The sequence below is a fragment of the Thermobia domestica genome, chromosome 14 (assembly GCF_964235325.1).
Source record: "Thermobia domestica chromosome 14, izTheDome1.hap1.1, whole genome shotgun sequence".
NCBI lineage: Eukaryota > Metazoa > Arthropoda > Insecta > Zygentoma > Lepismatidae > Thermobia > Thermobia domestica.
In genome coordinates, this window is record NC_137467.1 from 135,752,149 (window position 1) to 135,767,484 (window position 15,336).

Sequence of the window (15,336 nt, forward strand, 5' to 3'; positions counted from 1 at the left end):
AATGAAAATAGAATAATTCCTTTGTATTAAAGATTTTGTTTCGGTATTCGTAGGAATAGCCTTGCAGAAACCTCAGTCAGAATGCTCGATCAGAAGATTGGAACCCAGAAATTCCTACGTGAGAAGCAAGAAAACTAACAGTTCATCTAGGCTCCTCTGGCACAAAATTTTAATTTACTTCCAATCTTAGACAACATTATCCTACAGGAAAACTCAAAAGGCAGTTACATATCCGAAGAGTGATAGTTCAATGGTATATATCTTCAATATGATGATCGCTTGCTTGAGAAAGCTGCGTACCTCAATCTGATATTTTCATTAGCGGAAAACTATCGTTTTTGACAGGTGTTATTTGAACGATAACATTCATGAATTTTCACTTTCGGAGTCACTAAAAAGTAAAGACATATTTTCAAATAGGTCAAAGCATAGAACATCTGAAAGCAGAGATCATAGGAACTTCTGTTCAATGCCGTGCCGTGGGGGAGGGGGCGAGAGGGGCCACGGCACCGGGCACGGAAGTAAGGGGGCGAAAAATTCCGGGGGAGAAAGAAAAAAGAGGTCCTATAATGTTATTCATGTTAGGAAAATGCATGTGCACTTTGCATATAAAATGGAATAAAAAAGTAATAAAAAGGGAAAAGCAGAGTTTATTTTTAAAAATTTTCTTACGCTACGCGCCAACCATGGTGGCGCTTCGTGGTTGATCTGTCGACCCACCCATATGTACAGGAGAGCTGCCGTATATTCTCGGCCCGGGTGCTGGTTTTCCAAAGCACGGCACTGCTTCTGCTCAAATTATTTTTGCCATAATACAAATTTGGCGCCAAACTTGGGGGGGGGAGTTCTAATGAAGACATAGTAGGCTTTCATTAGACTTTCATAGTAGGCTTTCAATCCATGCTATCCCTGAGTATGGGAAGTTTCAGTGAATGGCTATGTCCGTCCCTCTGTCGACAAGTATCAGAACGAAAACGATAAGAGATAACGAGAAAGCAACGTGCTTTTTGCTCGTCGTGGTGATTGTCCGTTCGTAGATTTCGGTACTTTTCACTGAAGGAAAAATGTTGTTGTGGCTTTTGCCCCGAAAAGAACTAGTCTTGCTCAATGAACACAAAATCAATTACAGAGGAATGAGTAGTTACACATTCTAATACATAATACGAGGATGGATTGCAAAGTTCGTGGTCTGAACTACAAAATTAGAAAAGATTTGGGTAAGTTATGTTTTCTTTTTCTACGTAATCCCCCTCAACCGAGATGCATTTACGCCACCTCTCCGGTAACGCTTCTATACCACTATTAAAAATGATTCCTTGAGCCTTTTTCAGGTTTCTAAACAAGTGGAAGCCCGAGGGGGAAGATCAGCCGAATAGGGCGGGTGCGGGAACAGTTCGAACCCACAGGAACGAATTTCAGCTATGGAAGCAAGGCACGTGTAAACGCGCGCATTGACATGATGAAACAACACCATTCTTCGCAACTTTCTGGCCTTTTAATTTTGATTTCCTCACGCAAACGTAGCAGAAAGGTACATTAATATTCAGAATTGACAGTCTTTTCCTTTCCCCAGAAATTAATCAGGATAATGCCCCTAGCATCTTCCCTCCCCCCAAAAAATTGATAGCCTTGTTTGCCGACAAAATTTGTTTGGCTTTCTTAGGGACTGAAGATCAAGGTTGTTCCCATTGCTTCGATTGTTTTGATTCCGGTGTATGACGGTGTACCCATGTCTCGTCTATAGTCACAAATCTACCAATAAACTCCTCCGAATCACTTTCAAATAGTTCCAAACAATCACGGGAAAGGATGAGTCAATTGTGTTTATGTTCAACTGAAAGCAACTTGGTATCCATCTCACGGATACCTTAAAAAAACTGATTTGTTAACGATAATGTTTTGTGCGCGCTCATAAAAAATACCTATAGTCTCAGTCAGCTATCTCTTGGATTTTGATTCTGCGGTAATTCAAAATTTTATTGACATTTTCTCTAGTGGTCGACGTTGAAGGCCTGCCACTGCGGGAGCTTATTTTCAATGTTGTTTCTACCACTTTTAAATTCAGCTACCCAATTTTTCAACCATAGAATACAAGGGCGCGTAGGCTTCTAATGTCTCTACCATGTCCATATGAATTTCCTGTTGTGTTAAGCCTTTTTATGCTGGTACTTAATGACAGCTCGATACTCGATTTTCTCCATGTCAAAAATTTCTAACTTAGAGCCTTATAAACTTCTCACCTGAAACAACAGAGAAATGAAATTTTACTCAGTGACTACCAACGAATATAGCTAAGCATAAATGTATACAAACATAAAATAATTGCTTCTTTCCTAGTAAGGCCACGAACTTTCCAATCCACCCTCGTCTTAATCTTTACTATATTTAAATCTTGCACTATTAGTAAAGACCCAGGCTCTTATTCCATAACGGTTTGCGTCAACTCAACGCAGAATCTGGGTTTTAATTTGCTATAATCAGCATATAATTGAATTTTGCATGTTTTGGGTTGTGTTGCGTTCCGCGATTTTTGCGAATACTGGTGCGGAATAAAGCCTTCAGAGTTTTGGTTTGAGTTTACACTACTGCAGTGAAAGAATGTACTCTTATTACACACCGGAACTTTGAGAAAAACAAATTTACGAACTATAATTTCGCCACACCACACTTATCACACTTAAGAACGTTAACTATAGAGGGTAAACTAATATAATGATAATTTATAGTAAAGTGAAAGGATAATCACGTAAGATACATGGTAAAAAAACACTTGAAAAACGTAAGCAGATGCTTGGTTGTGATTGGTCAAAACTGGAAAATGTGAACAAACCTTTATCTCTGATTGGCCGAATGCCTGTCCACGGTATTTAAAGAGAACTTCTAGAAACTTTTTTCTTTAATTTGATTTTATCAATAGTTTTCCAATAACTAATTGCCAATAGTTAGTCAAAATTCAGATATAATACAGTATTCTTCTTCCTTTACTAGTATGAAATTAAGATATTTGTAATTATTAATTATGAGGACCATGGAGCAAGTTGCAAGCAGCAGAATCTGACACAAAATCACTCATTTTGATCACGATTGTGATCTTTTATTTGCAATTTTATGAAATATTTGTATTAGATCTGGCTCGGAGTGTGCACAAATTTCATATGAATTAAAATTATATTCAATAACAATAGAACAGTGATGGTGCCCTCATACATTTTACTCTCGTGAGGGTCACCCTTCCTCTTCCTCATTTTAATAAATCAGGATGAGGGTGAGGATGAGAGTTGGCGAAAGCGAGAAAATATGGTGAGGGTGTGTGTTTATCCGGCTTACTTCTCTCAATTGAGCTCACTCCTATTGAAACTCAGGCTCAATTCTCTCACTCACGCTAGCGCTCGTTCATTTGACTGGGGCTCGGGCCCGAGCTAACTCACCTCAATTGTGCTCACGCTCACTCTCGCTTTGCATTCAATTCTTTCAATTAAACCCATGCTCACTCTAGTTTGTGCTCACTTACTTCCTTCGGCCTCGGGATACATTCTTCTCAATTCAATTCTGTGTAACTTATAACAATTGGGGATATGAGAAGCTAGTTTTACTAACACTCCCCCTTCTTTTGGTTTCCAGTAAATGCCAAGATGTGATTAAAATTTTGCTTTAAGAGTCATTTATTGTTATTTCTCTCCCTCATTATTTATTTCGTTATAATTCGTTGATATTTGATGAATTGAAAATAGTGAAATTGATGATTATTTAAGTGTGTTGAGGCTTAGAGAATAATACTGTAAATAGATACTAGAATTGTTTTGGTATAAAGGAGACGAAGATAAGATTATTATTTCCTGATCTCGTTCCTAAAAGTTTCTGATTTTATTAGTAATAATATACTCTTTGTTACAAAACATATTCTACGCTTTAATAATGGCAACAATTCGATATGTTAATCGTAATATTACATTTGTTGAACTAATGAGATTGTGCAGTGGCATAGATCGAAAATAGTTGATTCTGGTAGTGTAATTATTAAATTTTAAATATCAGGATAGGTAGTTACAAATGTAGTTAGGACTTTTTAGTTAGTTACCGGTAGAAATATTGAAATTCTGATTAATCATGACATAGCATTGTTGTTTCGGTGCACATAAAATTTTTGTCTGTTTATATGTGTACTTCAGAATAAGGAATAGGTCAAAAAAAAGGGGGGTAGTTTAAATTATGCGGTTTAATATATTCACTAATTATTTTGTGATACGTGCTTTTCTACAATAGTTATTAAAAACAAAATCTTGGATTGTTTACATTTGAGGGTCTTACTACAGCTTACTGCTCAAAATAGTTGATCACACATACACATTTGTTTTTAAAAATTAAATTCTTTTATTTTACACCCAACAACCCTTCTTTATTTCTTGTGGCTTTTATATGATATGTCCGTCAATGTGAAATATTTTTTTTTTCATGTGTTAACTGCAAATTTTATCAGTGTACCGTAATATGTTCGGGAATCGATTGCCTATCTTGAGCATACGAAATCCAATTTAATTATACTTACCGTCGGATGCCAAAAGTATTTAAAGGAGGATAAATGTGTTGCCAGTTATACTGTTAAATGTCACTTATTTTAATTTTGCTTCAGTTTTCGTAATTTCGAAGGAAAAATATATTTTCGTTTATTTTAAATATATCTTGGTAGAGTGTATTACTGAATTGAATATGAGACGACTGATTATCTCTGATTGGACGTTTGCGAATATAATATCCGTGACTGAAATCATTCTCGGAGAGGAAATGTTACGAAGCTTATCAATTTATGGTTATTTTTTTTCAATTCTTCAACCTTATGTTTCTGAATTCTTTCCAAACTTTTACCCAACAACTATGTGTTTACATTTAACTTTAATTTGTCCTTAAGCTATGTAACAATTATTTCGGTTTGTTCAGTGATGAGTAATATGCAAAATTTTAAAAATGAAGGAAAGCTATTATCGCGTTTTCGGCTGTTTGAAGTGTATCTGGTCTTTCGTTTATTTTTGTAACCCTTCACTAATGGTATTGATTATTTGAATTTCCGGAGTAGTAGTTAGAAATTTTGAAACTCCAAAGGACCGTAAACTTCTGAGACTAGTTTTTATTTATTCTACGTTTTGTGATTGGCGTATAACCTTTCCTTTTGTAAGGCCTCTGTGGTTAAGTAAAGATTTCGAGCTTGAATTGAGTTTTGGGAAGCATGAGCAATGTAGAAAGACGATTTTTTAAATTTTTACGCGGGGATATAATTGTAATAAATAATATATCGTAGTTAATTATATAATGATATAGTTCCTTTCTTCGTTGATTGAATGCGTCAATTGTAAGGAAAAGCCCATGAATGGCAAACATGAAAATATTATTATGATTAAATGAGTACTCGTAGTACAAGTTTGTATCGGAGCTGAGTAAAAAAACAACAATCCCCTCGGCTGTCTCTATTGTCTTATTCATTGCGTTCGGTTTTAAAGTATTAATTTTTGAATGCCCTAGAAGTGGAATTGTTACTGTGATCGTAACATTATTGAAGTCAATATGAATTCAGTACGTTAATATGAATAAAAGGCCATTAAAACCAAATCTCTACGATATTAGGAACTGTATGTAATTATCATGCGTACGTGTTGATTGGACAATTAAGTGGTTCTCAATCTGGTCCTGGAGTTCCTCTATCTGTCGTCTGAAATTTAAAAATAATATAAAAAGTATATTTTCCTCAATGTGTATAGAAGTATTGGACTTAACTAATAATTGGACATGACATTTAACACATTGATTATTATTTCTATTCTTTCTTTTGGAATCATCTATAATTCTGGAAAATTTTTCACCAATCTAAATTCTGGAAAAATTTGAAAGTTTAACAGAAGCATTAACCTTTTCGTTACATTTGATTGGATTATGGGATGAAGTGTTAGTGACAGTTTATACATCATATGGTCATGTTTAATTGGATTTTCGATCTTGGTACTGGAAATTGAGACTAAAAGTATTCTGATTTCAGTTTTCTTTATTTTTGAACGATACCATGTAATTTAGTTGCATTTTGGATATTTGATAAACTTTCGGCTTACAGTATTTAGAAATTAATATAGAATTATTTCGCTTCCTGTGTATGTCTGTTGGACAAATATCATTACGTTTAATTGGTGACTGAATTAATTTATCAAAGTTAACTGTGAGGACTTAATTGGTGGTCAAGAATAATTACTAAATTATATATTCTTTTCCTTTCACGTTATAAATTTATAGTTTTTCCCCTTCGGATAAATGTTGATATAACGATGAACGAGATCTTATGTCTAACTATCGACAAGAATACTAAATGTTTTGAACCTCGAAGACAGTGATTTGAAGTATTTAAAAAAAGAGAAGGAAAAAAGAAACAAGTAAGAAAAATCTATTGAACCACTTTGCAACAACGCAATGTAACTGGGTTTATTGACTCCTTCGTGCCAATGATTAATAGTTTCTCACCGATTAGGATAGATCATTTCGGCCCCCCCCCTTTTTTTTTTTTTTTTTTTGCTTAGTTAAAATAATTTTCTTTTATTTGATGAATGTGTGAACCTGCTATATTTTAAAAAAATGTTTACTTTTTCCAACTATATTCTTTTCCTCAATTTGAATTCCCACAATGGATAAACTTCTTCATTAATATATGTATATATTTATTTATTTATTGGATTATTATTACGATTATTTGGTTTACTTAACATTAATTTATTTTATTTTATTTTATTGTTGTTATATTTTTATTGTTTGTTATTTTGTTATCCTCTTTTTGGGAAATAAACCTTTTTAAAAATCTCAGCGGTTTACATATTTATCAATTATTATCTTTTTAACAGTCTCAACACCTGATTTATGGTAGGTTTATGGAAAATATTATATTTTATTTAAGATATTGTTAATGTGGGATTCTAAGCTAGATATATGTGACATTTTTTTATTAAATGATTATTTTATTCGAAAGGGGCTCGGGTTTTGTTCAGGCAGGGGTCTGCACTACTTGGCAAATGGATTTGTATGATCATAGTAATGAGAATCGGATTGAAAAATTATTTTTCATATATATATATATATATATATATATATATATATATATATATATATATATATATATATATATATATATATATATATATATATTATTTAACAATATTTTATTAACTTTTGCTTATCTTTACTGAGTCATCCTCTCTCTTTTGGAATTAAGGTTCTCGCTAGTATACCTGTACATCTTCATTGCCTAAATTCTAAAAAAATAAAAGAAACTCATTTTTCTTCTTAAATTCAATTCTAGCTATTATTATTATAGAGATTATTTATATTTTTGGAGACGAGATACCTAACGCGTCTCACGACAGAAGGTATGACAAGAAGAAGAGAAAAATAAGCAAGAGTATGCTTTAAAAATAATAGAGTAAATTTAACTCTAATCCTTGATCGATCTCAATTCCTAGCGATATGAATAGTTCTTAAATGTAACATACAAGCACAAACTCATATATAAAACATGTTTCATGAAAATCAGAAAATTTTGCAGAAATTGTTAATTAGTTAGATTTGAGATTAGCGTCGCTTTCAGCAGAAAGGCTATATGAAACGTGAATGTACAGATTGAAATCGGTATTTGAATCGAAATTAAATGATAAAAGCTTAGGTAACCCAGTGCTATTTTCAAAACTTGATTTTAAAGGGTTTCGCAGCTTTCGATATAGTCTATTTTGAACCCTTTCCCCCTAGGATATGCCTTTAATGAAAGTGACATGAAAGAAACCCGACTCGAGTCAACTGCTACCTACATTGCAAAATCCATTTGAAAGAGTCTATCAGTTTTTCTCATGATGATGGGATAAATAACAAATGTGTTTGGTTGTGGAGAAAAATATCTCTTAGGATACTCATTATAATGAAAGGGACATGAAAAATCCAGCTCGAGCCAAGTGCTGTTTCAAAATTCTTTTCAAATTGTTCAGCAGTTTTCTAGTGATGATGAGACAAGACAGTCTTGATCGTCTTCTTTCCAAAAAATTTAATTTTTACTTTCGAGCAACGATAGGAGATAAGAAAGTATAGCGATATAATGGAAAAATTTGTAGATAGCCCATAATTCTGGCGTTTGAATTTTTTCGATCGGACCATTCTAACCATATGGGAGGTTCTAGCTTGATATCAAGCTGGACTCGCCCACTTTGAATCCGATTTCCCGCTAAACAGTAGGAGCCCAAAAATTGGGATTAGAGCAACTAATTAGCCCATAAATAGACCATAATTCTGGCGTTTGAATTTTTTCGATCGGACCATTCTTACCATATGGGGGGTTCTAGCTTGATATCAAGCTGGACTCGCCCACTTTGAATCCGATTTCCCGCTAAACAGTAGGAGCCAAAAAATTGGGATTAGAGCAACTAATTAGCCCATAAATAGACCATAATTCTGGAGTTTGAATTTTTTTGATCGGACCATTCTAACCATATGGGGGGTTCTAGCTTGATATCAAGCTGGACTCGCCCACTTTGAATCCGATTTCCCGCTAAACAGTAAGAGCCCAAAAATTGGGATTAGAGCAACTAATTAGCCCATAAATAGCCCATAATTCTGAGATATGTTCCGGTCGTTTTGGTGTTGGTGGTTGGTCTAATTTGACACGCGTTAGAATTTTTCCTCTTAAAGCGGAATTTCACAATGCTGGAGCAAGTGTTCACTTACTTTTAATAATGAGTTTATATACTGTTTCATCTCCCTAACATGTCGCGAAATATCCTATTCTTGATATACATTTTAAACCCTATTCCTCCACTTGAGCATATACATTTTGATGACATAACAAGTGAGTATTGTTTCACTGTAATTAAAACTTTCAAACTATGCGAATTCAAGAAGAAGATTAAAATTCTAGGGACAATTGCAAAATCGATTGCAAAAAGCCGTTTCTTGTTTTACTCATTTAAAATCAAATATTTTACTCATTGTTGGTGTTTTAAAAATAAAAGTCGTGCACGAGGAAATGCTTATTTCTTTTAAGGATTCTGTTGAACCGGAGATTCGGTTAAACTGAATGGTAGTACAGTTTATTTAATTAATATTTTTAATTTTATCGAAACAAAGTTGAAATAAACAAAATAATTTTTTCTCGCCCGATGCATTGGGGTTATATAAGTTAATCATACCCAAATCATCAATTTAGTTGTGCTCAAAGTAAACTCTGAATATCAAATAGTGCACCTTCCTTAGTAAAGAGTTAGTATGCTTACTAACTAGTATGTGATTAAACCTCGATTAACGAATCCTATCTGAATACCTCCCATTATTTCTACTTCTTGATCGTAGAGAACCAGTTTTGGTGTAGATAAGGGCTGGATTTACCCATGTGGAGGCTCAGGGCTAGAAAAGATATATGGCCTTTGCATATTTCACCTAATACGTTTCTGTGAAAGTATAGTAGGAAAATTAAGGGAATATGTTTCATATTTTTGGTCATATTTTATTTTATAATGATGATTGCACCTTCATGATTCCTTTTATATAGCCAATTGAGATTTTGATAAGACTGGAGACCCTTGACTACAGCCTCCTTAAGCCCCTCTTACAATCCGGCCTTATTGTAGATTATACATATTGTAAACATTCCATATATGCTGTCAATTTTGACGAAAATTTCTTTTTATCCCATTCCGGATAATTAATGTTAAAAATACCAGAAGATGGGATTTTGCTCACGGGTTAGCATCACTACTAATACATTTCTGTGAAAGTACAGCACAGGCGTAACAATGAACAAAAAGTGGTTGATGTGTTTTCTTTGAACTTTTACGGTATTTGAGACCATTAATGAGTAATGTTTTCCACCGTAAATGAAATTCCATGATAAATTTGCGCAGTTAATTTTTCGTGGATTGCATTCATAAAATGTTAATTTTTACCAATGTCACTTCCCTCAAAAGTCGCCTATGTTACTGACGTTGGTTGTCATTCCGTAACAGTCTTCGCAAAAATCTGAGTATAGCAACGTAACGCAAAAATGCAGGCATTATAATTGTTATGTCCATTATCGCTACCTAAATCGCATATTTTGCGTTGTTTACGTAAACAGTTACGGAATGTGCCCGGTTATCCCATCCAATATTTTTCGTTCATCAATTTGCATCAAGAAATATGTAGGCCTATAGTGATTTTGCTGTTTGTTCTTGAGTCCATTAGTGTATTAATTTTAGCCTTACAAAAAAAGTTCTTTGATCAATTTACTTTGTAACAAAAATAAAAATATATAATTTTGTTCGTAATATTCATTTTCCCGCTAAATATTACTCACAATGCTCACCAGAGTAATAGAAGTTAACACACTCTCCAATCTACAGTACTGTCTGTGGGCCTCATTTCATAATGTTTTTCACAAAATCAGCAGATTCAACTAAATGCAAATAACGCAATAAATACTTATAAGTGCAATAACATGAATCGCAAAGTAAAACACAAATTTTGCATTACAATAACGCAAAGCGCTACGTAATGATGCCCTAAAATTCTCAGATAGATCCAAAATGGCTGCTATGTCATTATTCTTAACTTAGAATTATTCGCCCCGCTTACAGAAACCGCTCAAAAGAGGACAATCCTGTTTGGTTTCTACTCCGTGCCACGCTAGTATACTTGTACGGATGCGGGTGTACGGAAGAACCTACATGGGCGCGCAAGCAGCTACTTGTTTCTCTCCGCTAGCAGACGACGCGGATTCTTAGATGTTGTCACTTGTCATAGTGGTATCATCAGTGTTTACGAAAGCTAGAGGGATTGTGTTCATCACTACTTTGGCAAATATGGAAGGGATCTCTTCACAAACGCAACCGGGATACGCTGCAACACCCAGGCTATGCCGCACCTACGTACAGCCAGCGGAAGCTCCATCTTTCCACTTCTGACGGAGCATATAACAACAGGGGTGTGTAGCGCCCCAGAGGGCCCTAATCCCTGGCAGGCTACGGCTAAGTTTGATGTTCGGTGCCGGAGCACCGAGTTACTAGATATAAGAAAGGGGTCGCCACCTGTGAACTGCTTAGAACACAGGAAAGAAGTAAACAAATACAAAAACAGGACAAACCTGCACTTAGTTGAGGCAAAAGCAAACATAACACAACGGTAAACGAATCCAACCTGTGCGAGACTGCACCCTGTACACTCTACGAGTGCACGGAGAACAGCCCTTTCCTTGTGTAGTGATTTCCTTACCTATGAGTAATCCAAGAAGACTCAGACGCTAAAAATGAACCTGTAAAGTTTGGTTTCATGGAATATAACACTTGGGATTATATGGGTGGTAACATTTTATTTGCCGAGTATATTCTCACAATTAAGATTATTCATTATTCATTGTACACAAGCAAGTGGAATAACGTGGTTCACTAAAAGTGAGACTGGAATACATTAATGAACTTTCTGTGACCTTTCAACTTATACAGTTACATGACTAAGTAGAGTTATACTGGATGCAACAAAACACTAGCGATAAAATAAACATACTATATAGTTAAACATACACGCAAATAGTATACACTATAATAAAGCTGTTATGTTAATGAGTTCACCATGGTTTCGACATATGTTAAAACAAAATAGCTCGAGCGAGTTAACTTTACTAACCACGACTAGTCGGGTGGACATAGAATTAAATAATGCATACGTATAACCATCATATACCAATGAGTTATTACCAGAATACTAATAAACCCCAACGAAACATCATGCTAGATTGGTTTTAATTATGGTAGACGTCGCCGAAAACGAACAACATATCTTGGCTGAATAAAACTTTCTAGGGTGGACACGAGGTAAATAGATTAGACAAATATAGCCATGAAACATTGTAACCCGTCACGCCAATAAACATTGTGACTTTACAGAGTAATGCAGACATAGTGACATACTTAATAAAACCCATGTAATCAATTTGCGGTGGAACACCACTGCGGCTTGGACACCTCAGGCAGAGATAAAGAAGAAGGAACTAGAGAAAGACCATTATGAATTTGCAAAATTAAATCAGTGGTCACACAACCATAATAAACTAAGGGGACAAAACTCTTGACCAATTTGTGCTAGATGGCCAAGCAAACTTTAAATGTGAGAGACGTGCTCGTGGCTTAACAGTGATGATCTCAAAAAATAGTAATGAGCTAGGCAATTTATCTTACTTGTAGGCTGCTTCTGACATAGCTACGACTTTGATAAATGCAAATAAATACCTGCAAATCAACATTCTTTAAACGTGCACCAGCAAATCCACATGAGGGTGCTATATGTATACACGTTAATTCCACAAATCACGAGAAGTGAAGACAAAATTCTGTGCAAAACAGAGTTATTAGCCGGCTGCGAAGGCAGGCTCTTATAACACAAGGTACTTACCCTTATGGCAGGTATGGAACAAATGAAACTTACTATAATTTTCACAAATGCACTTTCGACATAAGCGAGAAACCTTTCCAATAGAACACTAATTACACGAGACACACGCACAGATATTGCGTTAACCACACACGTGACACTGAGGCTTAGATGAATTAACCAATCACTACTGCTGGGTTATTTAGCATTGGAAACTAAGTGTAAGAAAATATCTTCATTTCACACGGTCCATACCGGGCAGGGAGGAGCTGGTGGTGCATCCACTTCCTGGAGGTCACTGGGCAGTCCGAATGATAGGGTGATGATACACCTATTTAAGATTATAAGCCTGAATCCAACAGGTGAATAACACGAACATTGGGTTATTAGAATACACCAGAGACTGGGTGCCTTGTCAACATTTTGAGGAGATGACTGGTAAAAGTATGTGCAAATAACTATCACTGGCTGAAACTCCACACATATATCTACATAATACAAGGTTCCACTTTAACCACTTGACGTGGTGCTACCTTTTCAACCTCGAGCGCAGTTAACGAAAGTGACGGCTCACATTGCTTAAAGGGTTGCACGAGCTTGGGTTGCTGAGTAATAAATTCAAGATTATTATGAAAACGTGGTAATCACGCAGCCATACGTGCTGCTCATTTACATTGCTGAGTTGGCTGTTTCCTGGAGTCCACTCACAGAAGGTTATCTTGTCACTGTGTAATGCTCCACTATAATTGGCATTACAGTACTCGTAATTGTTTGTTAGTTTCTTGTTTATTGTTGTATAAATTAAAATAATATTTCTTTTACATCATGTATGTTTAATAATGTTATGTATGTATCATAATTAACCTGCACGAGTACACAGTATATGGACGTATATAGTTAACTTGGAAGTTTGGTCTGGACCGTAAAGATTTTAAATTTATTCTGAAACAGAAAAATAACGAAAATATTCCCTGAATCGATGAACAACGAGTTGCTGTTTAGTGATATTATCTGTGTAAATATGTATGTTTAATTTGGATTCCAATTTGGTAAATTAGTAAAACAAACCTCAAAGTCGTCCAACGCAGAATTCAAAGAAAACCATGCTAGGCGACTTTGAATGGCCCGAGTCGCCAGCTTAGAGCATAGCTCCAAGCAACAGTAACGCATTCCAAGTTGTTAATGTAGGGAGCCCGTACCCCAAGGAATCGAACATATGCCATAGTTACATTCAGAAAGAACTTATATTAATTAGATTATCAAAACATTAATCAGAATAAAACATATATTATTATAGATTGGACCTGAAATAAAATTGGTAAATAAGGACATACATATATACAAAACATAAATATTCACATAAACAACATATCACATTATCTGTGCACAATATTTTTCTCTTTTCTGTCTTTGACTTGTTCATAAACAGAAGTTCCAGTAATGTACAGTTCAAGACAATTAACAGAAGTAATACAATAAGTAAGATGTTCTTCAGTAATTCTTACTTTTACTAGTGGTGGTATTAAATTTATTAGTGAATAGATAAGTAAGTCGCTAGGTTTGAAACACAATTCTAAATGAACTGTTTATTTTATTTAGCATTTCGATTGTAATGTAATATATATTGTATTTGTTGACGTAGTTTGTAACGCTCATCCTGTGATTATTAGGGAATAGGGCTGATTAGTATGTTGTTTAGTAAACATTATGCTTATGCATTATATTCGCTTTCGTAGACTTTTATTATTATTTTTTCATTATTTTATATCTATTGAATTATTATTTATCACACAATATTCATTATTTTATAACAATCTTCGGTAACATAAACAAAATATTTCATCTTTTCAATTCACTTCGTTGCGTTATTCTACTCATAAATAAACATACCTCAACATACTCAAGCAATTAAAAGAAAAACAGCTCCAGCACAAGATCCCCAAGATGGCATTACATATGAAACATGTGTATCTCTTCTAGGCGACTTCAAACATCTTCACCATCATCATTAATTTTGTCAGCAACATCTTACGTAGAAAGTTTGGTGAGACTTGCAATACCATCTGCTAATTTTGAGACAGATAATGGGTCATCATTTACTTAAAATTTAGATAAAGTACCAACCAGAATTTAGATCATATTACAAGACATCTGATTTTATTAGTGAGAACCCGGAGTGGGTTCAACTATTAGCACTTCATGCCTTCAATTTCCATCTTGCTTAAATAATATTCTAAATAAACTTTAGGTATAATTATAGTTTTACTTTTCACTTCATCCACTATAATTGGCATTACAACTGAAGGTTTTACTATACACTCCTGATGCTTCCATAGTGAATAACTGCACTGATGTGAATTGATGAAGCAGATGGAGAAGATGCTTAATTATTACATTGCTTCATGGACAGTGAGGATGGGTTGGGGTTTACAGGCCCCGCTACTAAGAGCTTAGCTGCACATAATACTATTTAATTCAAGCAGTAATTCGAAAAAGTGTGCTAATGCTAACATGATGACTAAACCACTCCAAAAGACTGGACACTGGAAATGTAAATATGCTCTTACAACGCTATAAAACAAGCTTGAAAAATCTGCACACACAATGTCGACTCACGTGGTGAGCTAAGGCGGAAGACTGTTTCCCAACACCATCTGAAAATTGATGCTATTCGAACTAGTTGCACACAAAAAACTGTGAGAAATTGTTCCCTAGGTTGCAGAATAAACTAAAACCATTTTGCATACTATGATGAGCACTAATAAGTGAGATGTAACAAAATTATTTTAGCAGGCGAAGATTACAATCACCATCACGTCTTCATGTCCGGAGTTGAGTACCCAGAATCCTTTGCGCGAACCCGCGAACATGATGTTTCAACAGGGTTGCCAAATGCATATATTTACAAGAGGTACATTGTAAGTTATA